Source organism: Kogia breviceps, chromosome 15 (assembly GCF_026419965.1).
Source record: "Kogia breviceps isolate mKogBre1 chromosome 15, mKogBre1 haplotype 1, whole genome shotgun sequence".
Taxonomy (NCBI): Eukaryota; Metazoa; Chordata; class Mammalia; order Artiodactyla; family Physeteridae; genus Kogia; species Kogia breviceps.
The window spans coordinates 84,632,405-84,657,277 of NC_081324.1; the positions used below are offsets into that span (position 1 = coordinate 84,632,405).

The following is a 24,873-nucleotide window of genomic DNA, read 5'->3' on the forward strand; positions in this document are numbered from 1 at the left end:
CCTACCGACAAGGACTCGGGGGCGGGGGTCTGGGCACCTCCACCCCGCTGTGTGCCAGGCTCTTTCTCCAGGGCTGGGGCGGCCAGGGCGGGGGTCTGGGGAAGGAGCCACCTGGAGGGGCTGCGCACGGGCCTAATGAACGGTGACATCTGGTCGTCTGTTTAATTAACGAGCCGCTCTTGCTGTGGCAGGACACAGGGACCGTGTCCTCTGTGCTTGCAGAAGGGGAAAAAAAAAAAAAAAAAAAGCTCAGGGAGAGAGGACTGCAAATTTACAGAATGATTTTTTTTCCTGCCTCCTTTCAGAAACCAGAGAATGGAACCCGGCTCCTATCTTTCCTTTTCTGCAAGACAATTTCCTGGGACTCATTTCCCGAGTATCCTGGTGGGTGCACCAGCTCCCAGCCCATTCTTCTCCCTCCTCCCCCCGCAGCCCCTTCCCAGGAAAGTCTGAAATAAATGAAGGCCACAAGCACATGGGTCTGCAGCTTCCCCCAGGCCCGGCCTGAAAAGCCGTGAATCAGCAGTGAATTAAATCTCCCCATCGTCAGTTCTCTCTTCCATAAATGCCTCTCGGCTCCCCTCCACCCACTGACAATGTGCTGTCACCTAAGGAGATACCAGCCCTGGGCGGGGGGGGGGGGGGGGGGGGGGGGATTTGGAGATCTCACGGTCCAGGACGGGACCGCCTTGGAGAGCACAGCCCTGTCTGCAGGAGCGTTTGGAGGTGAGCGTAGAGAGTCCGCAGGGATGGACCTGCCCTCCTGTCTTCCAAGGAGATCTGCCCCCAAGACGGGCAGTTCTGACCATGGCCAGGAAGATGCTCATAGAAGTTTCTCCCCTCAACACCGCGGAAGTTTGGGTCTGCAGTGCAGGTGGGAGAGAATGATTTTGGACGTGCCTAGGTCCCTTTGAGACATCTCAGTGGCAATACCGAATACACAGGGGGATAGGCCACTCGGAAGAAAGCTCTGTGCTGGAGACGGAAATGTGGAACTCATTGACACGTGGGTGGGAGCCAGAGCGGTGGGGGGGGAGGGGAGACTATAGAATGGGGGAGGGGACGGGGTTCTGACAGCCTTGGGGATCCCCCCAGAGGTGGAGAAGGAGCAGCGCGAGAGACAGACCCTAAGATGTACCTCTCGCAACGGATCCCTGCCATTTGCTGGTGGTTCAAGCCCCTGTGCAATCCTCTCCCCTTGTATGTGGGCAGGTTCTCAGGCTTGCTTCGCCCAGTAGAATCATTCTTAGGATCTGCAGCCTCAGGCTTCCCTGGTGGCGCAGTGGTTGAGAGTCCGCCTGCCGATGCGGGGGACACGGGTTCGTGCCCCGGTCCGGGAGGATCCCACGTGCCGCGGAGCAGCTAAGCCTGCGCGCCACAACTACTGAGCCTGTGCTCTAGAGCCCGTGCTTCGCAACAAGAGAAGCCACCGTGGGCTTCCCTGGTGGCGCAGTGGTTGAGAGTCCGCCTGCCGATGCGGGGGACACGGGTTCGTGCCCCGGTCCGGGAGGATCCCACGTGCCGCGGAGCAGCTAAGCCTGCGCGCCACAACTACTGAGCCTGTGCTCTAGAGCCCGTGCTTCGCAACAAGAGAAGCCACCGTGGGCTTCCCTGGTGGCGCAGTGGTTGAGAGTCCGCCTGCCGATGCGGGGGACGCGGGTTCGTGCCCCCGTCCGGGAAGATCCCACGTGCCGCGGAGCGGCTGGGCCCGTGAGCCGTGGCCGCTGCGCCTGCGCGTCCGGAGCCTGTGCTCCGCAACGGGAGAGGCCACAATAATGAGAGGCCCGCGTACCACAAAAAAAAAGAAAAAAAATCCCAAGAGGAAGAAAGGAAAATGGACAGCGTGTAGTTTCTGAGCCGTGGAGGGGAGCGCAAGCCATACCCCAGACCGAGGGACCGGCCCTTCCCGACTCAGCACCGGACACATGTGGGAACCCCCAGGTGAGGCTCCTGCCTTCCCCGGCAGCCTCCGTCTCCCCTAGGGTGGTGGGCCTGGGGCTGGCGGGCAGCGAGCCCAGGAGGCCCCCGTGCCACACTCCACGGCTGAGCTGGGGATTCTGCCCTCGCAGCTGGGCTGACCTCCTGCAGGCGGGTCTCCGTCTAAACAAGGGCCCAGTGTGTTTCCCTAGGCGAGGATTTGGCTGAGGTTAGCCCAAGAGCCTGGTTCAGACAGGAGCCCTTTGAAGGCAGCATGAATTGGGCTCAATGTCTCCATCCAGCTGAGACTGGAGGTGGGGGGCAGGGGCCCAGCCAGAGCGGCTTCCAGAAGGCCTCTTGTGCAGGGATGAGAAGAGGCTTGGCGTCCATGCCCATCTCCGGTCCCGCGGCAGCATCCTTATGCGACAACACAACGACTGCAGCAGCAATTCCCACAGCCTCTGCCAGAGCGAGCCCCGAGCAGGACAGAGACGGTCCTGGACAAACATGTGTGATTTGTAATACTTATGCATTTATTTTAAGGGGTACTGGATAAAAGATAGCTGGCCCATCCCATCAGCGCTTCCTCGGATTTTATTGCTTCGTGCAAGGTGACGTCTATTGACACTTAAAAAGAGGCTTGCTGGGAACTGCCCAAATGTCCACCAGCAGTGAATGGGTAAGTGAATTGTGGTACATCCATACAGTGGAAAGCCGCTCAGCAATGCAAAGTAATGCCATCCTGGTCTGCACACCATGGATCTATATGTGGAGGGCTGGGGATGGATGCCATTCTTTTTTTTTCTTGTTGGCCGTGCCACGTGGCTTGTGGGATCTTAGTTCCCCGACCGGGGTTTGAACCCAGGACCTTGGCAGTGAAAGCGCCGAGTGGTAACCACTGGACCGCCAGAGAATTCCCTGGATGCCATTCTTAAAGGAGGAAGATGCTGAGGCTGGATGTCGCGTGGCAAAGGGGTCAGAACACAGGCTGCTCTAACGCTCCGCCCCTGTGCTGGCACCCAGTCTGTGTCTGTATCAAGGCAATTGTCCCCAAGAATGACCCCCACCACTCCCAAGCCATCCATTGTCTGACTCGTATTCAGATGAACTCATTTCTCTCTCGGCTTCCCTTGGCCCTGCCTCTGGCCTCTTCAAACCACTCCCTCCCCCACCCCGGGGCACAAATTAATCTTCTTACAGTGCTGCTCCGATTGAGGCTCTCCCCACCCCCCCACCCCCCAGCTCAAGCACCTTCAGTGGCTCCCTATTGCCAGGAAAATAAAGATCAAATTCCTCAGGCTGCTGTGTCACGTTCACAGGATTATCTGAGCAGCCTTCTGTCCTATATCATACACCATCCACAGCTGCTAATTTTACGCAGTTTCCTGAATGTACCCCACAAATTCTCACATCTTAGTCTGCTCTTTCCACCTCCAGTGCCCTTTCCCTCATCGCTGACTGTCAAATCCTGTCTTTTTTTCTTTTTTTTTTTTTTTTTTTTTTTTTTTTAAGATGCAGTTTAAATGCCACATCCTCCTTTCTGGTCAGAATCAAATACACCCGCCTTCATCGTTTCACTGCCCTGTATCTCCATCCTGAACACTCTTATCCATTTTTCCTTGGGCCACAGTGAGTCGAGTTCCACTCTCAGGGCATCAGGATTTTAAAACAATCACTTGAGGAGGGCAATGCTTAATCCAGAGGAATGCTGCTCTGATGGTGAAACTTCAAGCACCCGTGATTACAGAAGAGGGCATAGTGTGGATGAGGGGGGCCCTCCCGGTAAAGCACTTAGTCCAAAGGCCACAAACTCCAACAATTAGAGTTGAGGAGAGATGCTGTGAGCTGATATTTGTAGGGAAGCCATCACAGAAAAGGAAGAATTGGTCTGGACGCAGAAGGTGGATGGGACTCGGGGAGGTGGCATGGTTCTGGGGAAAGAATTTGGAATTTGGACTTAGATAGGCTTGGACTCAAATTCTTTTTCTGCCTCATTATAGGCCAAGAGTCTTTCGCTTATCCTAGAAACCTCAACTCAAAATGGCCTCAGTTAAAAAGAAAAGATATTGGCTTTTATAATGATAAAGTCCAAGGGTAGGGCCAGCTTCAGGTATGGCTGGATCCAGGGGCTCGAGCACTGACCTCAGGATGCTATCTCTTTCTGTCTCATGGTCATTTTTGTCTATGTTGGCTTTATTCTCAGGTTGGCCTCGCCCTCAAGATGGAAAAGGCATCCCAGCAGGCTCAGCTGAACATTCATGATGGTTAGTCACCCCCAAACTTCTCTCCTCCCAACTGTTCTAGGATTACCTCTGAGTGGACCAGACTGGGTCACCTGATGGTCCCTGAACCAATCACTGAGGCTACAGGTTTGGAAAATTCTGATTGGCCACGCTTTAGTCACATGCCCATCTATGGACCAATGGGTGGAGTCAGACTAACCCCAAACCACATGGTCTGAGGTGAGGGAGGGGTCCTCTTCGAGGAAATGCAAGGACAGTGACCGGAAGAGGCATCCAAAGCAATGGATGTTCCCTAAAACTGCTGAACAGCTGTGGGAACTTGGGCAGGTGCCTTAGACTTTCTGATCCTCGGAGCCCATGGTTGTGAAATGAGAATATTACAGGCCGACCGCAAAGTGGAGTGGTGGAGTGTAAATGTGCGGATGTTAATGAAAGCAGCGGGCGCTCACTAGGTGCCTGATGAAAGTCCACAGAATCAGAAGCTGGGAACAATCTGGACTGGAATTAGAGCAGGAAATGGTGGGAGTGGCAGTGCATTTTACAAGGTGGCCACAAGTTCTTCCATCTCACAAGCTGTCTTTACAATATGAGGTTGTCACTCCTGCAGTTGAGAGGCGGGGCCCATGTCCCTCCTCTTGGCCAGGGCTGTGGCTATGGTGGAAGTGACACTAAGTGACTTCTGAGGCTAAGTTATAGAAGTTGACACAGCTTCTTCCTGGCCCTCCTGGGATACTCTTTCCTACATGTTGTGAGGCCGACATGTTGTGAGGAAGCCCAAGCTGCCCGAGGAGGCCACAGTCCCAGCTGAGGTCCCAGCTGATAAGCGGCATCTATTGTGTGAGCTGCAAGATGTGTGAGTGAACAAACAGCAAGATGACCCCAGCCCCAGGGACCATGTGACTGTAACTGAGACTTCAGCTGCAACTCGGACCCTGCCTGAGACCACCTAGCCGTGCTCCATGCCAGAACCGTGACATAATAAAATCACTGCTGTTGTTTTATGCCACTAAGTGTGGGGTGGTTTGTTACATAGCAACAGATACTGGGAAGAGTATCTGTTGGAGGGAGTGTGGGTGGAGGCCCTCATGAGGAGCTATTAGTCGTCTGATTGTACAACAGAAACTGTCTCCAGAGCTCACGCACTCCCATGCCTGGGTTAACGCTAGTCAGCCGAGAGAATAAAAGGAGAGGCCACGCTTGAGTCTCCCGAGGCCCCCTGAGCTGCACACAGCCCTGTGCCTGCTGGCAGAAGCTGGCTCAGCCGTACCACTGGGTACTTGCTGTGAATTTCCCAGGCCAAAGTGGTGGCCCACGTGCTTTGGGACAAACTGTCCTTTTTGCAGTGTTGGTCCTTCCAGAAGCTCAGGCCCAGCCCGCTCTCACTGACTCGTGAATGGCACTTGTCACCTTCTGAAAGTGGAGGAGTGGGGAAGCAAATCAAGCCCTTGAAGGCGAACTTGCTAGATGTTTGCATAACCCAGGATGGAGAATTTCCTTTTGCTGAGACTGGAGGAGGCTGAATCGCAATGTGTCGCCCATTTTTCAGCCCCATTCTGCTCTCCACCCCCTCACTCAGGTCCTCTGGGACTTCCTGGTTCCCATTCTGTCCTGCTACCCTGGGCAGGTCACCTCTGAAAGAAGGGAGATGATGTTGAATGTGAATTGTACCCAGGTGGCGTCTACACAGATCAGGAGATAATCCAGCTAATTGGATCCTTTGAAGCTCACAAGGAAACATTCCACTCTGGACCTCAAATGCCCAAGCTGCTGCCTCACACACACACACACACACACACACACACACACACACACACACACACACACACACACACCGGGGCATTCGGGCATCCCCTCGCAGCTCTGCCCCATCCCCCTGCAGCATTCATGGGACCAGTTCCTGTGCTTTCCACACCTGAACTACCATTTGCTTAATTGTTTAAAATCAACAACTTGCTTTCTCTTTAAGAAAATACATTGACTTAAAAAAGACAGCTTAGAGGGGCCGCTGAGCCTGTGCGTCCGGAGCCTGTGCTCCACAACCGGAGAGGCCACAACAGTGAGAGGCCTGCGTACCGCAAAAAAAAAAAAAAAAAAGACAGCTTAGATTACCCCATAATTGGAAAGCCAATATCACATGTCATAAACAGAAGGTGACCGTGAAAATAAATACAAGGACACGAAGGGGATCACCAAAATCTGGCTTCCATCCTGCTGCCTGACCGGATGAAGTTTTTTTGAGATGGAAACTTTCTCTTGCTTTGTTGTAAAGATAGCTGAGCCAGCCTCAGTGAGCGGGGTCAAAGACATATCAGCACCCTGTGGAGACTTTCTCCTTCAAGTTGGCAGAAGAGTGGAAAGAAGAAAGGGAGTGACTTTCTTGTCACTGTGGATTATTTAATGCTGTGTCTGCATCCACCCCAGGTCCTCTCAACCACTGGGGAAGGATGGTTATGATGGTGAATGCTTAAGCAGAGCTTGCTGTGAGCTTCAGTCAATTCCAGGACATTCAGTGCACGATCTCATTTAATCCTCAACAACCCTATGAGGTAGAAGTAGGTGCTGTTATCATCCTCACGTGGGACCCAGAGAGGTTAAGTTACTTACCAAAGGTCACACAGCCAGTGAGTAGTGAAGCAGGGATTTGAACCCTGAGCTCCCCAGCTCACTGCCTGGGAAGCACAGGTCTACACTCATCAGGTTCAAGGATAATTGCTTGGAGTCTCTGTACTGGGTTGAATAATGTCCTATCCAACCACCCCCTCCCAAATTTGTGTCTACCTGTGAAGGTGACTTTATATGGAAATAGGGTCTGTGCAGATAGAATTAAATTAAGATGAGGTCTTACTGCAGATGAACGGATAAAGATGTGAGATACACACACACACACACACACACACACACACACACACACACACACGTACACAATGGAATACTACTCAGCCATAAAAAAGAATGGAATAATGCCATTTGCAGCAACGCGGATGGACCCAGAGATTATCATACAAAGTGAACTAAGTCAGACAGACAAAAACAAATATCATATGATATCACTGATATGTGGAATGTAAAATATGGTACAAATGAACTTACTTCCAAACCAAAACAGACTCACAGACATAGAAAACAAACATATGGTGACCAAAGGGGAAAGTGGGGGAGGGATAAATTAAGAGTTCAGGATTAGCAGATACAGACCACTATATATAAAATAGATAAACAACAAGGACACACTGTATAGCACAGGGAATTATATTCAATGTCCTGTGATAAACCATAACGGAAAAGAATATATATAGGCAGCTCTTATATCTCAGTAGATTGAGGCTTTAGGACTCTTCACCATTTGGAGTTACCTCACCTGTTGGTTTGCCTGCTTGTGTCTGTCTAAACCAGTGTTGTCCAGCAGAATTTATTTTATTTTTTATTTTACTTATTTATTTATTATTTATTTATTTTTGGCCGTGCCATACAGCATGGCGGATCTTAGTTGCCGGACCAGGGATTGAACCCGCGCCCCCTGCAGTGCAAGCGCGGAACCCTAACTGCTGGACAGCCAGGGAATTTGCTAAACGATGCAAATTTATTCCCTTGCAGTTCTTGAGGGCAGAGGTCTGAACTGGGCCGTACTGGTCTGCAATCAAGGTGTTGGCAGGGCTGCGTTCCTCCCTGGAGACTCAGGAGGGAAGTGGGAGGAAGGAGAATGTGTTTTCTTGCCTTTTTCAGCTTCTAGAGGCTCATGGCCCCGTATCACTCTGACGTCTGCTTCCATTACTGGATCTTCCCCAACCCTGACCCTCCTGCCTCCCTCTTATGAGGACTCTCGTGGTTACTCTGAGCAGCCCCTCCAATAATCTAGGATAATCTCCCTTTTCTGAGATCCTTAACTGAATCACATCTGCAAAGTCCCTTTGTCATGAAAGGTCACATATTCACAGGTTCCGGGGATTAGGACACGGACATTTTGGGGGGCCATTATTCTGTCCCCCAGACCCCACGTGGCTAGTGGCTACCATACTGGACAACGCAGGTCTGGACCTCCCGTTCCTAGAGGATCTGACACTGATGTGTTCCCTGAGCCAGGCACACAGTAGGTGCCCAATTAACATGTTCAATTAATGAAATTTGAATACCGCCTCTACAACATGTTTGTTGAAGGATGTGCTGGCTTTAAACTCTTAAGTCCAAGCTAACCTTTGCAAAATGGAGACCCGCATTCTGGTGCCTCGAACAGAGCCTAGGCCACTCCTCAGAAATGCTTCTTTTCCCAGCTCTACTGTGTGACCTTAAGCAAACCCCTGTGCATCTCAGCATTGACTTCCTCATCTGTACAGTCCTGAGAAACAGCTGCCAAAAGCCTCACAAGAGAAAAGAAAACTGAGGCACAGAGAAGCTAAGGGGCTGGCCCAAGGGCAAACTCATGAGGAAGGGGAGGAATCTGTTCCAAAGTCCGAATGCACTTCAGAAAGAGGGTGTGAGAAACCAGTACAAAGGCTTTCTGAGCCATCTGGGGAAGAGAAGATAGCCTAGACCAGGGGTAGAGTCAGTGACTGACTTCTTAAATGCTGTGCTATCTGCCTGGATAGTTCTAAACTTTTTCTGACTGTTGAACTCCTACTCACCCATCAAGACCCAGTTCAAATGTCCCTTTTTTAAGGAAACTGTCCTTGAGTCCCTGAACCCACCTCTGATCTAACAAAAAGAGCCCAAGATCCCTGGACCCTCCCACAGAAGCTGTGCTGCCCCATCACAGTCCAGATATTTTAAATCACCTCCTAAAACCACATGGGCCAGCGAGTGGCAGATCTGGAACGTGAACCCAGGTGATCTGTCTCCAATGTCTATGCTGTCGTGAGGCTATACATACACATTCAGCACACACACACACGCATCCCTAACTGCACACATATAAACACGTGTACACACATCCATATATACAAACAGACACATGCACATGCTCACACAATCCACACACACACACGTGTACACATCACATCTATAAACACATGCACGTACACACAACACACGAACATACACAGTCCTACTCTTTTGCACATGTGTGACCATTGAACGCATGTGCGTACATATGTGCACACACCCCACAGACATGCAGATAGACCAGACGCGCTCGCCCCTCGCACAAGCTTGTTCCCCTGCACACACGCATACGACATGCTGGCCCATGCACCAGCCCGTAGGCGTGTATACACAGGCGTGCCGGAAGCCCACCTGCCCACACACCGCTACATAGGGGTCTACACCTAGAAATGGAAATCTAGCGCTTACCACTGGGGCAGCACGGGCAGGACACACGAATACACATGGATGTATCCTCACACATCGAGCTAAAAATTCACATGTACCATGAACTCAATCACAGGCAGAAAAATATCTAACTCAAATACGTGAACCGCAATACCCAAAACTCCACCTTCCTCCCGTGCACCCCCAGACATGCATATGCAGGCTCCTGTTCTCTGTCCCCAGGCCCCGCCCTGCCCTCCCTCGGCTCCGTCACTGCAGTGAGGCCTGGGGGCAGTCGCCGCCACCCTCCGGTCTGGTCTGAGCGCGGGCAGGAACACTCGGCTGGAGGGCCTCGCCCTCCAGGGTAGGAGGTAGCAGGCTGCCTGGTGCGGGTGCTGGGAAGAGAGGCCCAGCCCCGCCCTGTCCTCGGAGCCCACCTGGCCTGCTCCTTGCCTCCCTGATCGCACTCCTCCTGACCCCTGCACCACCCGGCCCATGCCGGATCCTGGGGCCAGAGGCAGGCCCAACACACCTCAGGGGCCCCAGCTGAGGCCCAGAAGTCTGAGAGGGGACAGGGACAGGGACCACCCCCACCCACCCTCGAGCCCGCGCCCGCTGGCCCCGCTGAGCAGAGAGGAAGAGGAAGCACAGCATGGGCCGGTGGGGAACGGGGGGCGCCCGCCCAGACAGCCTTCTGCGCGGCCAGATGGCCAGCCATCTGCAGTCCCCTCCTCCTCTGCCGTGGCCGGGCCTGGCACCGGGGCGAGCCGCCTCGGAGCTGGCCGAGCGCGGTGGAGACGTGTGCCGCCTGCCGGGCTCGGGAGCTGCTCTTCAGAGGAGGCCTGCCATGCCCGGCGGCTGTGGCCCAGCCTCTCACCCCATAGTGCAGGCACCTCCGTTCTGGAAGGTTCTGGGGCTTCAGAATCCAACCCCTTCATCCAATCACTCATTCATTCCCCAAACACCAAGTGCCTACTAAGTGCTGGTCCTAGAGATACAATGACAAAGAAAACAAATATTTGTTGAGTACCTATTCGTCTTGCTCTCTGCTCAGCAGGACAGGTTGGGGTGTCCAGGGTAGAGCGAGGGGTGCCTGCCCCCTCCCAGACTTCTGGGTCTCATCTGGGCCCACTGGGTCTGCCTCTGGTCCCAGGATCTGGGCACTTTTCTAGGAATCAGGGCTATAGTCCTGAACAAAACAAATATATATTAGACATCTACTCTGTGTCGGTCACTAGGCTGGTGCAACAGCAAGCAAACAAGTGTGTATTGAGCACCTACTATGTGCCGGGAGCTGTTCTAGGCACACAGGGAATGCAGCAGTGAACAAACTAAGTATTTGTTGAACACCTACTGCATGCCAGGCACTGGGGAGACAGTGGTGACCGAGAAGGACAGGGTCTCTGCCCTGACCAAGTTTGCAGTCTCCGGGGCAGAGGGGACGGATGAGCTATAGTGAGTACATGAAAATTGAGGGGTGAGGGACGGACAGTGGTATTCTCATCTACGTGATCACTTTAGACGGGCAGTCAGGGATGCCTTCTCTGAGGAGGTGACGCGGAGCAGAGCCGTGGGTGGAGCAAGGACTCAGCCCTCAGGCTCCTGGGGAAGAATGTTCTGGGCTGGGGGAACAGCCAGCAGAACGTCCTGCAGTGGGAACGGGCTTCATGTGCCCAAGACAGCTGTGGGGACCCGGGGCCCCTGGGCCAGAGCAGGTGAGCCCAGGCAGGAGCAGGGCTGGGAGATGAGGGGTGGGTGGGGCCCCGGTGGGGAGTCTGGGGAAAGTGAGGCCTGGGAAGAGACCCCAGGGATTTCGGGGGGTGGGGGAGCAGTGGGCATGTGAGGTGACAGCGATATCCCGACATCCCGACACCCTGTGCCGAAGCTCTCCCTGGGGCCAACCTCCATGAGGGCTGTATCTGCACCGGTCCCGGTGAGTCTGGGAAATGAGCACCCGGGCGATTCCCATTTCACAGACCGGAAGGTGGAGGCCCACGGGAACACTGCGGTCCGGGGCCCGCCCCTCACTGGATGCTCCTGATGCTTCCAGAACAAGCAAAGGAGACGCCCCGAGCCCACGTGGGCCCCACCCGTCACCCCGGGCGGCCCCAGGCTGGTCCAGCTCCCAGCCAGTGCTGCCTCAGCCATGGGCTCTGAAGGCAACGTCCCCGGCCGACCCCTCCGCTGGCGCCTGAAGCTGTCAGCCCTGATTCCCTGCGGGCTTAGTCACCCCATACAAGTGACATTTATTTATTCCCTCGCACGGAGTGTGGCGAGAATTAATTATTCAGCGCCAAGGAAGCACTTTGAACATAAAAAGTGCTGAGGATGACCGTGACATTACAGAGAATAATGTTCCCTCCTCATGGCCGCCTGCAGGTCTGGGTGCCTGAGCTGTCGCCTTCCATGGTCCCCTGACCACCACCACCCCCCGCCCATGATGGGGGCGGAAACCGCCTGCATGGGGAAAAATTATCGGAGCTTGGAATTGCTTTTCTATGCAAGCAGGAGGGAAGAGAGGGAAGGAAGAAGGGAAGGAGGGGAGGAGGGGGAGGAAGAAACGAAGGAAAAAACGAGAAGGAAAGGAGGGAGGGGAGTTTCACACTCATCTTTTTCAGCTGCTCTAACTGTGAGTTATGAAGGTGGTACAGAAGTGCATCGCAATGATACCGTTACAGTTTATAAGGCACTTGCTCTGTGTTGTTTTCATGAGGTCTGCAAAACAGGGTGATTTCTCAGAGCAGAGAAAGGGTTGCAGCCCCATCTTACAGATGAGGAAACTGAGGCTCCTCCTGAAGGAGCAGCAAATACCCACCTCCCACAGCTTGGCCACAGTGGCCAGGAGCGAAACCTGTGAAAAGGAGTGTCGGGGGCTGACCCCAGGGGCTGTCCACCCAGAGTTCTCACCTCTGTCAGGACTAAGCCCCAGCTCCCTGGGCACCGGTATCCCCTGGGAACACGACACCTGCCCTTGAACTTGAGCCTCTGCCCTGCTGCCACCCTGAGGAGCCCGCCTCCCCCAGCCGGATGCCATCGGGAAGGAGGCGAGAGGCGGGATCTTGCCGGGGAGGGGAGTGAGGTGGTGGGGACACAGAACAGCTTGCCAGGAAGCTTGAAGTTTGATTTGATTTAATATTTACCCCAAAGAAACCCCATCAGGCAGAAGAGACAGCTGGAGACCAGCAGAGCTGAGTTTGCTGTAATTGCCAAGTGAGACGGTCTTTGTTCCTACCTGCAGAGGGAAAAAAAGGTTGCAGGCCACACTGGACTCCCCGCTCTTGGCCAGAGCTGAGCAATCCTAGTGGAGGTGGAGAACGGGGTCTCTGGGCCACCTGCACGCTTCTTTCTGAGGGTCGCAGCTGTGCCGTGATTCATCTCCACTCACCGCAGTGGCCAGAACCATGCCTGCATTCAGTAGGGGCCCAGTAAATGCCTGCTCGTGCGGCCCGGGTGTCATCTGAGGGCCCCTGTTCAGTGAAATAGAGAAGGACCGGGGGAAGCAGAGGCCTTGCTGGGACAGGTGACTTAGGCTCTCTGTGCCTCAGTTTTCCTATCTGTAAAATAGGAGCAAAAATGCTAGAACAACACCACAGACTAATGAGGCCTCGTGGACTTGTTCCCAAAGTGCTAAATATGGCACCTGGGACTTCCTTGGCAGTCCAGTGGTTGAGACTCCGAGGAAGACGCCACACTTCCACTGCAGGGGACACGGGTTCGATCCCCGGTCAGGGAAGTAAGATCCCACATGCCCTGCTGTGAAGTCAAAAAATTAAAAATAAGAATAAAGTTTAAAAAAAAAAAAAAAGACAGCACCAGATATGCAGCAGGTGTTCTTTAAGGTGGAGCTACTGGGAGGGACGGATCCAAGCAAAGCCCCTGGCAGACATGCGGTCTTCACAGCTGGATTCAAAACCTCTCACCCGTTCCAACCTCCTGGACAGATAAATGGCATAGGAAAGGGGGCGGGGTTCCCTGGCGGGAAGGAAGGTGCTGGCCTCAGGACCCCCTCACCTTCGCACCCTCCCACTCCCAAAGCCCGCTCAGACTGCGGGAGGCTCTTCATGTTAATCAGGCCTCAGGGGTGGCCCTGCCGTTTCCCTGTGTGGCCGCCCCCATGGGTCATAACTGAGTGATGTGTGCTTTGAGCCAGAAGACGCTCCGGCTGTAAGTCAGGAGGCTGCGCGTGGGCGTGGAGGCCCTGCAGCCACCTGGCTGCCTTCAGCCAGGGAGGTGGGTGGAGACCCCACAGGCTCCTTGAACAGCTGGGAACCTGCTGGAGGCTGCTGCCATGGCAACAGTGTTGGTTGCCCTCACTCCTGCGTGGGCCCCATCCTGCCTCTCCTGGGCACTGAGTGGGCTGGGGCTCAGCTGGTTACCCCTCCCTCCTCCTCCCCCAGGGGTCACTCGGGGGTCCTGAGAGCTCCCTGCCCACTTGTTACCCCAGCAGAGCAAAGCCAGCTCTAAGACATCCCTCCCTTAATAATAACGAATACCAGCTGACATGTATTGGGTACTCAGCTCTTTACAAGTATTAATTACTTAATTATCACGATAACCCATTTAACAGATAAAAAGACTAGAGTCCAAAAGGGCAAAATTGCTTGCCCGGGGTCACATGACTAGTAAAGAGCAAAGCCAGGGCTTGAACCCAGGATGCTAGCCCCAGAGTGCCATTGCATAGTACAATGCGATGGTTAAGATACAGACTCTGGAGTGAGACAAGCTGTGTGAGCCTGGACAAGTTACTGAACCTCTCTGGGCCTCAGTTTCCCCTTCTGCAAAGTGGGATAATAGTACCTGCTTCAGAGACTCCTGGGAAGGATGAGATGAGTTAATACATGCAAAACACTTAGAGCAGCAACAAGGAGCACAGGGTATGCGCTTACCCAGTATGGGTAAGTACGGGGCTTACCCAGTTCCCACCCCCCAAACAGATGAGGATTAGCAGCCAGGTCCTCCTGGGGAGGCCAGCAGGGGGAACAGGTCAGAGAAGGGGTGGATGCCAAGCTGAGGTATCACTTGAGGCACTGTCCCAGCCCTCGCCCGATCCGCGGGGGGCTCTGGAGCGTGAGTTACACCTCGAGGTTGGTTTGTCCTGCCTCCAGAGCAGGGTCCGGTCCCCCACACTCTCAATGGTCGCCTAAGGGCTGCCCCAGCAGCATGAGAACTCCCAGGAAGGTCAGGCTTTCTGGACACGGGGCCAAAGCGCTTCCAGCCGCCCAAGAGCTGTGTGCAGAAGTGAGGCAGGGCAGTCTGGAGGAAAGCACATGGAATTGCAGAATCACGGCATTGCAGAATCGGAAGAGAGACCCAGGACTTGTGGGTGGAGCCCTGCGTGCTGTCCTAGCCATTGTTATTTACCTCCCTGGGATGCCACAGCAAACCTGTCGGACCAGTCGAGTTGCCCTCGTTTTACCAGAAGGCCACTCGGTTTGGTCAGAGTAACACAAAGTTGGGGCAGGGAGCCCAAACTCTAGACTTTCAGTTCTGCACAGTTTTCACTGCACCCTGAGACCTGGTCAGGGGTCACCTTCTGCAGTACCTAGAAAAGATGACGCTTACTCGGGCAGGAGGAAAGTTAGCAGCTCAGAGGCCTGGGGCACCCGGAGGAGGTTGTATCAGTCAGAATGTCTTAGGCAGCAAATCAAAAAATCCGAATTCCAACAGCTTTAGTAATGAAAAAGATTTCTATTTTCCATGATAAGAAATCCCGAGGTGAATGAAGGAGCTCCCGGGCTGGTTGATCCAGCAGCTCAGTGGTGACATCAGAACCAGGCTCTTTCCCTCTCTTCTCTGTTCTGCTGCCCTCAATATAGATCATGCTCTTCAAGGTCCCCAAATGGCTGCCCAGATCCAGTCATCACATCCCACCGGGACAAAGTACAGCCCAAGATGAGCCAGTCAGCTCTTTTTGTGTGTTTCTCTTTTTTAAGAGCAAGTCAAGATCCCCCATAAAACCCCTACTGGAGTCCCCCTTACGTCTCATTGGCTGGAGTTGGGTTATATGACCCAACTAACAAAGGGACATAGGGACCATGATTGGCTTAGACCAGGGGTCAGCAAATTAGGGCCCGCTGGCCAAATCTGGCCCCAACCCTGCTTCTGTAAATAAAGTGTTATTGGTGCACAGCCATGCCCATTTGTTTACATATGGCCGCTTTCACGCTACAACGGCAGAGCTGAGTAGCAGCAACAGAGACGTTCTGGCCCACAAGGCCTGAAAGGATTATTATTTGACTCTTCACAGAAAATCAGTTTGCTGACCCCTGACTCAGCTACTTGGGATTCACCCCATGCTGGACTGAGTCCTTGTCTCCGAGGGGTGAAGACGGAACGGAGTGATGCTCTCTGAGTGAGGTAGGCTGGTGTCCGGACTGGCGGCTAAGTCATCTTCTAGGTCTTTGCTCCTCAAAGCGCTGTCCATGGTCAAGTAGCAGCAGCCTCACGTGGAGCAGAGCCCGGGCTACCCCGCTTCCCAGACCGACCGCACCAGGAGCTGCGTTGGACCAAGTCCCCAGGGCGTCTGTGTACGTGGGAAAAGCCCTAGCCCTGCAGAGGGCTGAAGGCACAGGTGGGGCCAGATGGGCAGCTGCCCTGGATTGACACTGAGGCGGCCTGAGTTCAAGTCCTGACTGTGACCTTGACCAGCTGCGTGGCTGCAGGCAGGTGTGGCCACCCCTCAGGGTCTTAGCGCCCTCACCTACTAAACACCACGTGTTAGCGTCCTGGGATGCCATAAGAAAGTTCCCCAGACTCTTGGCTTAGAGCAACAGTTCTGGAGGTCAGAAGTCCCACATCAGGGTATCGGCAGGGCTGGGCTCTCTCCAAAGTCTCCAGGGGAGGATCCTTCCCGGCTTCTTCCAGCTTCCCATGGCCCCAGGCGTTCCTCAGCTGTGGCCGCATCCCTTCCATCTCCACCTCCGTCCTTCCATCTCCACCTCTGTCCTCACGTGACTTTTTCCCTCTGTTATCTCTCCTCTTCTTCTAAGGACGCCAGTCATATTAGATTAGGGCCCTGAATGACACCATCTTAACTGGATTACATTTGCAAAAACCTTATTTCCAAGTCAGATCACATTCACAGGTTCCGGGGATTAGGGCTTCAACACATCTTTATGGGGGACACGATTCAACCCATAACATGTGGTGGCACCACCCACACGTGACACCCAGGTGAAAAGGGGACACACGTGTTTGTGTTGGGGGGGGTCAGGGCTGATGGAGGAACAGCTGGCCAGCTATGCTGGAAGCTTCCTGAAGGTAGCTGGCCCAAGGTGGCCTCGAGGAGAGCATCTCTACCCCCTCAACTGCCGCCCTCAAGGGCCTGAGCTGCTTCAGGGACCCCCTGGGTCTGTAGAAACCAGGTCCAAGAATCCTCAGCAGTTCCTGGATGAGAATGAGACAGGCACGGCATCCAGGTGCAAGTTTCAAGGAAGCACTCATTCGTTCGCAGGTGCCGCCTCTGCGGAGAGGACGCACCTCCTTCCACTCTGTGCCCTGAGTGCCTTGCTCACCTCACTCTTTTTTTTTTTTTTTTTGTGGTACGTGGGCCTCTCACTGTTGTGGCCTCTCCCGTTGCGGAGCACAGGCTCCGGACGCGCAGGCTCAGCGGCCACGGCTCACGGGCCCAGCCGCTCGGCGGCACGTGGGATCCTCCCGGACCGGGGCACGAACCCGTGTCCCCTGCATCGGCAGGCGGACTCTCAGCCACTGCGCCACCAGGGAAGCCCTCACCTCACTCTTGACGAGTGCTGGTCCCCAGATCTGCCTGTCATCCCAAACAACTCCTCTGGGCCTCTGTTCCCAGTTGTGGGTGGGGGGCAGGTGGGCTCTGCCCCAACACTTACTGTGTGAACAGATAAAGTCCGTTTGACCTAGATAAATTGAAAACATCCAGAAGTGTACCCTGAGCACCTAATTGGTGTTGAAAAACCAGGTATATTGAGTGAATGAGAAAGTGAATTCCCAAATCCAAGTTCCTCACCGTGACCCACAAGGCCCAGCATGATCTGGTCCCGCTCACCTTACTGGCCTCATTCCCACCATTTCCCCCCTAAACCATTAGGTTCCAACTACACTGACCTCCAGGTTCTTTCCAAAACGTGCCAAGCCCGCTCCAACCTCAGGACCTTTGCACACACTGTGCCCTCAGCCGGCATGCTTTTCCCCAGATGCCCAGGTCTGGCTCCCTTATTTTATTCAGATTTCTGCACAACTGTCACCTCCTCAGAGAGGCCTTTCCTACCACTTGATCAAAAGTAGACACGCTCACTCCACCCCTACCTCCGCCCCACCAATACCCAGTCACATTCTGTCCCATCAAACTACTTTAGTGTCTTGATAGAACTCACAACTGGAGTGTGGAATTCTCACACCAATTTATTTATCCATTGGCCATGTCCACGGTGACTAGAACAGTGGCTAGGACATAGTAGGTGCTCAGGAAAAATTTGCTTCTTGACTGAATGAACCCTTTTCCCACCGGAACCCAGCCAACCTCTTAGGGAACACTCAGGCATCCCCAGGCCCCTGCATTCAAGGCCTGGCAAGCCTCGCCCTGCAGTGGAATTTTCCAGATGAAGCTGTTCCTTTTGTGCTTCAGCCAGGCGTTTAATCTCAGCTCATCGCTGGGCAGGAAGGAACCTGCTTTGCTAAAGGACTTCTGTCCTAAAGCTGCCAGGTAACGTGAGACGGGCCTCTCAAGAGGAAAGCACAGCTCCCCACCCCACCCCTGATAAGCGTCCAGCGGCCCCCTCACCTTCTCCAGGCAGCATGCCTCCACCCACAGCCCTGGCCACAGGCTGAGCCCACCCTGTGCTCACTCCCCAGCCGGCACCCCCAAAACTGCACGATGGCCCTTCAGCGGGCCAGGAGATCTTCAAAACTCCCTTTAAAAATAGCATTACTAATTTCCTTTTTTTTTTTTTTCCTTGTTAAAAATTTACACATGTAATCTACATGTGCTGACAGCGAAAAATGCCAGCATTTCTAGTGGGAAGTAGAGCATCATCCCCCAGATTCCAACCCCAGCACAGAGATGAAAACCACAGTCAAAGGCGGGGGTGCCCTTGGGAAGGACTGGATTCCTTTAACATATTCTTGTATGGCGCCCCTAGCAAATCCTCTGGGGCTGTTATATTCTTACCCCCATTTTACAGATGGAGAAAGTGAGGCTCAGAGAGGGACCGAGCTAGCCAATGGTGGGCAGTGGTGAACTCAGACGGTCTGGCTTTGATCCTCACTTGACCACTACACCATACCACTTCTTGGCAGAAAATTTCTTGATTTGGTTTTCAACCTTTTTATTCTTTTTTTTCCCCATTTTCTGTTCCATGTTGTTCTCTGACTTGCTTTTCTCATTTAACACTCCATGTCTGGGACATCGATTCATGGCAGAGGGAATTCCCTCGTGGTCCAGTGGTTAGGACTTGGCACTTTCACTGCCGAGGGCCCGGGTTCAATCCCTGGTCAGGGAACTGAGATCCCGCAAGCCGCGAGGTGTAGCCAAAAAAATAAACAAATATTTCTTTAAAAAATTCATGGCAGACGGACATAGGTCACCCCATCCTTTTTAATGCCTGTGTTGTATCACTAGCGCCTGACACACAGCACAGGACTACTAGGATCATTTGGGTCAAAATGGTCCATTTGTGATCATCTTAAATTCTCAGTACATAATTCATTTGAATGTGCCTTATAGTAAATATGTGATACAGTGAGTATTTGGGGGGAAAACTGGTAAGATCTGGGCTTATTGGGCAGGAGAAGGTCTGAGTTTCCCTGTCCCCCCTCAGACTCTAGGCTAAGGCTGAGATGGTGTTGGTGGAGAGAGTAAATGCACTATTATCCAGAATGTTCCCAGCTCCAAAGAGGCCACAAGGGTGAAACGTCCCCTTTGCTGATCAGCTACGTGTCTAAGGACTCCAGAATGTCAAGCCTTCAAAGTCCTCTGACTCATTCCCTGAACAACGATGCTCTGGTAATTCACAAAGCCACCCTAGGTACACCACGGTTTAGCCACATGTCCAAAGAAAGTCCTACTCAGAGCCTCCCCTGAGCAGATCAAGAGAAACAAATCCTCTCTCCACTTCAGGCCCTGGATGCTTTTTGGGGGGCTGGCATGAAGGGAGTGAGGAGAGAAGGGCATGAGTTGTCACAAAGTCAGAACGAAACTGCCAGCGACACAGTTCTCTGTCTCCCGAGAGTGATTCACCCGGTGAGAACCAGAATCTTGTTTCAAGTGTTAAAATCTGCAGAGCTGCCTCCAAGATTTGGGTCTTATCCAGCTTAAACGAGCCAAACATTCCAGCATCTTCCTCCGGCACCTGTGAATGGTGCATTGTCTTCTCCCCGGAGCTTTTGTTTTGGAAAGTTCATAAAGAGGAACCCAGGACGTCAGGAGACAGCAGGGTGGCCATTTCCTTCCCCAGGACAACGTTCAGACGGCTGCTACATGCCTCCCAGCACCTGCCTCCTGCCAGGGACCAAACCGGTACTGTTGGCACCCAGGCTGCCCCAGAACACATAGGAAAGCAGGACCCTGGTTGGAGGTTGAAACGTACTCCTTTGGAGAATCATCTGGCCTCCTCAGCACTGGTAGGACCAGGCAGCAGCAGGGGCAGTTTATCATCATTAGGAGCGAGTTAACTTTGAACAGGGGAGAAATGCTTTTAGAGTAATGTTATTAGCACTGGATTCTGGAATGCCTTTTCTATTCTTCTAAGTAATATTCTCTGCAGCCCTGTGCACTCCACAGAGGAGGAGGAAATTGACTGGTTTGTAGATGGGGAAAAGGCTGAGCCATTTCTAGCTCCTGGTTTTATTTAGATGAGGGAACTCACAAGGTAATCTCGGAACACTACAGTTTGCCTTGTGGGGCTGGCTCCATCCGCATCGTCCTACTGAGGATATTTTTGGTGCATATGTTAATCCATAATGAGTCACATAAAAACCAGGACAACGTGACCTATGTCAGTTTTCAGCCTTGACGGGTACTAGGATGGGAGACAGTGGGGATAATAGTAGCTAATACCTATAAAGAGCTTTGTACAGGCTGGGCACTGTCCAAACATTTTGCATGAATTAACATTTAACTCAGATAATGGCCCAGTAAGGGAGGTACTAATATGATCACCCTTTTACAGATAAGGAATCTGAGGTACAGAAAGGTTAAGTAACTTGCTCGAGGTCACACAGCTAGAAAATGGCCAAGCTGGGATTTGAATCCAGGAGACCCACCTCCATGGTTTGTGCTCTTAACTCTATGGAGTGTTGTGTGATTGTATTAAATCTAAAGATATTGGCAATAAATGGAGTCTCTGTGACAGACACTGTGACTGACCCATCACAAACTGCCAGCCTTTTCTCCATTCCTGCATCAACCACCATGTCCAGAAAGGCTAACTGTTTGCTTCCTCAGCATCCTCTGCAGTTCTGGCCAATGAGATGGAGGCTGAGGCCAACTGGTGCGACTGTGGGAAAGGTTTTGCTTTCCCTAATAAAAGGAGCAAAGGTAGCTGATGCCCTTGTGCCCTTTATTCATGCCTTGAACATGGATGTGATGCCTGGAGTCCTGGCAGCCACCTTGTGATCTGAGGGAGAGGCCAAGAGAAGCACAGACAGTGACCTGAAATGACCTGAGCTTTGGAACTGACTCCCACCTCCCAGACTTCTTTTTGTATAGGAAAATTAAACGCTGTTTGTTTACATCACTGGGTTAGGTTTTCTGTTACTTGTAGCCAAAGATCATACCAAATATTCTTTTCTCCCTTCCTGACTCTCTTATTCCCACTTGAAAGTAACTGGTTCTTAAAAGCCAGCATCTTAGAAGAGGTAAGGGGACAGGGAGAGGCCTCTTTCTGAGACTATTCGATATGGAATTCCAGCCTCCTGTGGCCTTTCCAGCTTTTTTTTTTTTTTTTTTTTTGGCAGCTCCTCACAGCATGCAGGATCTTAGTTCCCTGACCAGGGATCGAACCGCGCCCCCTGCAGTGGAAGTACAGAGTCCTAACAACTGGACCTCCAGGGAATTCCCTTTCCAGCTCTCGTTTACTGAGCACCTACGGTATTCCACGTATCCCTGTGTATCATGGGCTCCAGGTTCATTTTTCCATCAACACTCTTACAGCCTAGGAGGGAGACCACATTTGGCTCCATTTTACAGACGATGACGCTGAGGTGCTGGGGCTTTAAGAACTTGCCCAGTGGGTGGGGGGCAGATTCGCCCAGGCCAGCCTGACCTCAAACGCAGGGCCTTCCTGTTCTCAGCTGCGGTTGCTCCCACCCACAACCCACGGCACAGCCCTCAAGAACTTCCCCAACTCGTCAGATTCCAGGCTTCTGTTCCCTCCTGTCCCCTCAGGGTCAGTGCCTTGCCCTCAGTGCCTCTGTATTCTCATCTGTAAAGTGGGGGTGATGCTAGGACCCACTCACAGGGCTGCTGTGCTGATTCAGTGGAATAATCCACTTGGCACGGAGCCTGGCTCATAGGAAGCTCTCAGCAGACGGTGTTATTATTATCACTACTATTATTGCTAAAGACCCAGAGTCCTGTCCCCAAGAGTAATTCCCCAGGGCAACAATGAATGGAAAGGAGAAGCTGAGGGAACCCAGCGTCTGATTTCTATTGAGCCTGGCCTGATTTCACAACCCCCCAGCCCGGGCACAGGTGTGCCCTTGGGTGACACCTTGGAAGGCTTCCTGCAAGGAGCCGCCTGAGGAAGAAAGCTCCTGCCAGACACCTTGTCTGGAAAGGAGCACCCATTCAAGGAAGGCTGTCTCCTGCCAGCGGCTCAGCAGCTCAGGGGCTCAGGGGTTGGCTGTCAGCATCACGGTCAGGGCTGGCCAGTGCACAGGGCTTGGAAATCACCCTTCCGGTCAATGCCAGGGTGGCTGCCAGCTACTGCAGCAGGGGGAGAGAGGATGAAAGAGAGAGAGAGAGAGGGAGGGAGGGAGAGGGAGAGGGAGGGAGGGAGAGAGAGAAAGAAAACATCTCTTTCCTGAGCCCCAGGCCACAACAAAGGAAGTCAGCCTCCAAAAGTGGAGGGGAAGGGGCTCTGTTGAATTAATTAATCCTTTAATGACAATGTATCAAGTGCCAAGCATTGGATACACAAGCTTCATTGAACCTTCACCACAGCCCTCTGACAGAAGTACTACTATCATCTCTATCTTGAAGGTGAGGAAAATGAGGCACAAAAAGATTAAGCACGGGGCTTCCCTGGTGGCGCAGTGGTTGAGAGTCCGCCTGCCGATGCAGGGGACGCGGGTTCGTGCCCCGGTCTGGGAGGATCCCACGTGCCGCGGAGCGGCTGGGCCCGTGAGCCGTGGCCGCTGCGCCTGCGCGTCCGGAGCCTGTGCTCCGCAGCGGGAGAGGCCACAACAGTGAGAGGCCCGCGTACCCCAAAAAAGAAAAGGTTAAGCAGCTTGCCCAAAGTCACACAGCTGCTAAATGGAGGAGCCATGATTCTAACCCAAGTGCCCAGACCCCTGAACCAGTGTTTCTAAGCAATAAAGAGGTAACAAGACCTTTAGTCCTAATGAGTTTCATTCTAATGGGGCCGGGAGAGGAGGAACCAACTATAAACAAAGCAACAAGTGATGAAATAACTCCAGGTGGTGACAGCAAGTGATTAAATCACCCATATCTGTCTGGTGAACCTCTGTGGGGGGCCTTGGAAGGCTTCTAGGATGAGATGGAGGCTGGGGTCATCCTTGAAGGAAGGGTGGGATGTTAACTGGGAACTCCGGCATGAAAACTGTGGAGCCAGAACTTAGTACGGGTAAGAATGCAGGCATACAGTGGGTGCTCCATAAATGGTCATTGTGAAGGGTATATTGGGGGTTAAACCTTGGGAGGCTTTAGAGATCTGGAGGAAGTGTTTGTAAATCTTCTTCCGGGGCTTTGCTCCAGCATCTGCCAACCTCGGTGTTTCTAGAGACTCAGCCCAGGGCCTGGGTCCTGATTGGTCCAGGATGATCACGCCCCCAACCAGAGACTGGGCTAGCTGTGATCATGTGACACAGTTTGGCCAATGGCAGGCAAGTTTCTGGGGAAGATTTTTCTCACCCTCAAAGAGAAACAATCCATCCAAGATGGCTCTTGTATTAGTTATCTATTGCTCATAACAGAAGTCCCCCAAACTTAGCAGCATTAAACAATTAAGTATTATCTCAGTTTCTGTGAGTCAAGAATCTGGGAGTGACTTCAGGGGTGATTCTGGCTCGGGGTCTCTCAGGAAGTTGCAGTCAAGATATCAATGGTAGTTGCTATCATCTGAGGGGTTTCTATTCAATCTCTCTCCCTTCAGGTGAAGGTAAAGGGCGTCAGAGGTCAGCTCATCCAGTCCCAGCCTACAGACACCCAGTCTCTGGCTTTTTCCTGACACACGGATCCCAGCTTGAACATCCCCTCCTCCCTTCCAAGATCATCTTTTATAAAGCAGCTCCTCCCTGCCCATGCCGGAGATTTTCATTCCTATCCCCTCTGCCTTACTGCCTGAGAATCTGCTCTTAACTTACCTTACTTTGTCCCTTCTTGGTTATTTACCTTTTTTGGTGTCTCTCCCCCAATTAGAATATATACTCCCTGAAGCATCAGATTTTTGTCTGTCCTGTCCTCTGCTAGGTTTCCTAGAGTTTAGCATAGTGCCTGGTATGTAGTAGGTGCTCAATTAAATATATGTTTATGGTTTATGTAGAATAAGAAATAAGTGGATATTTCACAGCCCTGAAAGTGATCTGGGACATCAGGGAATTCTGAAGAACCAAGAAAGAGGCTGGTAATTCTCTATCTCTCTTTTGCACACGCACATACACACACACACACACACACGCACACGCGCACACACACACACACACACTTTTTCCTCCAACTTCCTGCATCTAGGTTGCCCTCACTCTCACGTGCAAAGCCCCCAGGTTCAGCCCTCTCTGGTTTGCTTCCCAAATTGGCTTCTCCACTCCCACACCACCTCCTCCATCCTGTTCCTACCAGATCTGTGAGGCAACCTGCACAACAAAAATTACATGGAATTTGGAGTCAGACAGACCTGGTCCGCATTTGGAACTTTCTGCATTTGGTCTGACCTTGAGTGGCTCACTTCTCGTTCTGAGCCTCAGTTTCCTCATCTGTAAAATGGGGCAAAGCAAGATCACCATAGCCTGCCGTCTGCATGAACGTGAGTATGCAGTTATTTCAGACATGGAAGGGCATTGGGCTCGCCTGGAATAAGACTCCCCTCTCTGCTGCCCACAGCGGCTCAAACTCTCTCCAGTCTAACCCAGCGGTTGCCCCTCCTCTCGCAGCTGCTCCCCAGAGAGTGTGAAAGCTTAAATGGCCAATATTTTCCCCAGCTCAGCACAAAGCGCAATCACTGCAGGGCAGCCAGGAAGGGCTGTTAGCTTGATTGGGTCCTTTTTTCATCTCCACGTCAGCTGGTAGGCTGTTCAGCTCACTCAGGGTGACTGCTCC

General features: G+C 52.7%; 1 long non-coding RNA gene across 1 annotated transcript in view; it reads right to left on the reverse strand.

Annotated features, from left to right (window-relative positions):
- Window positions 1-12,600: 12,600 nt before the first annotated feature.
- Window positions 12,601-24,873, reverse strand: part of LOC136792678 (uncharacterized) — a 32,063-nt gene continuing 19,790 nt past the window's right edge. Inside the window, exon 3 of the long non-coding RNA XR_010836819.1 lies at window positions 12,601-12,633. This is a non-coding gene — a long non-coding RNA (uncharacterized lncRNA). The remainder of the gene's footprint in view (window positions 12,634-24,873) is intronic.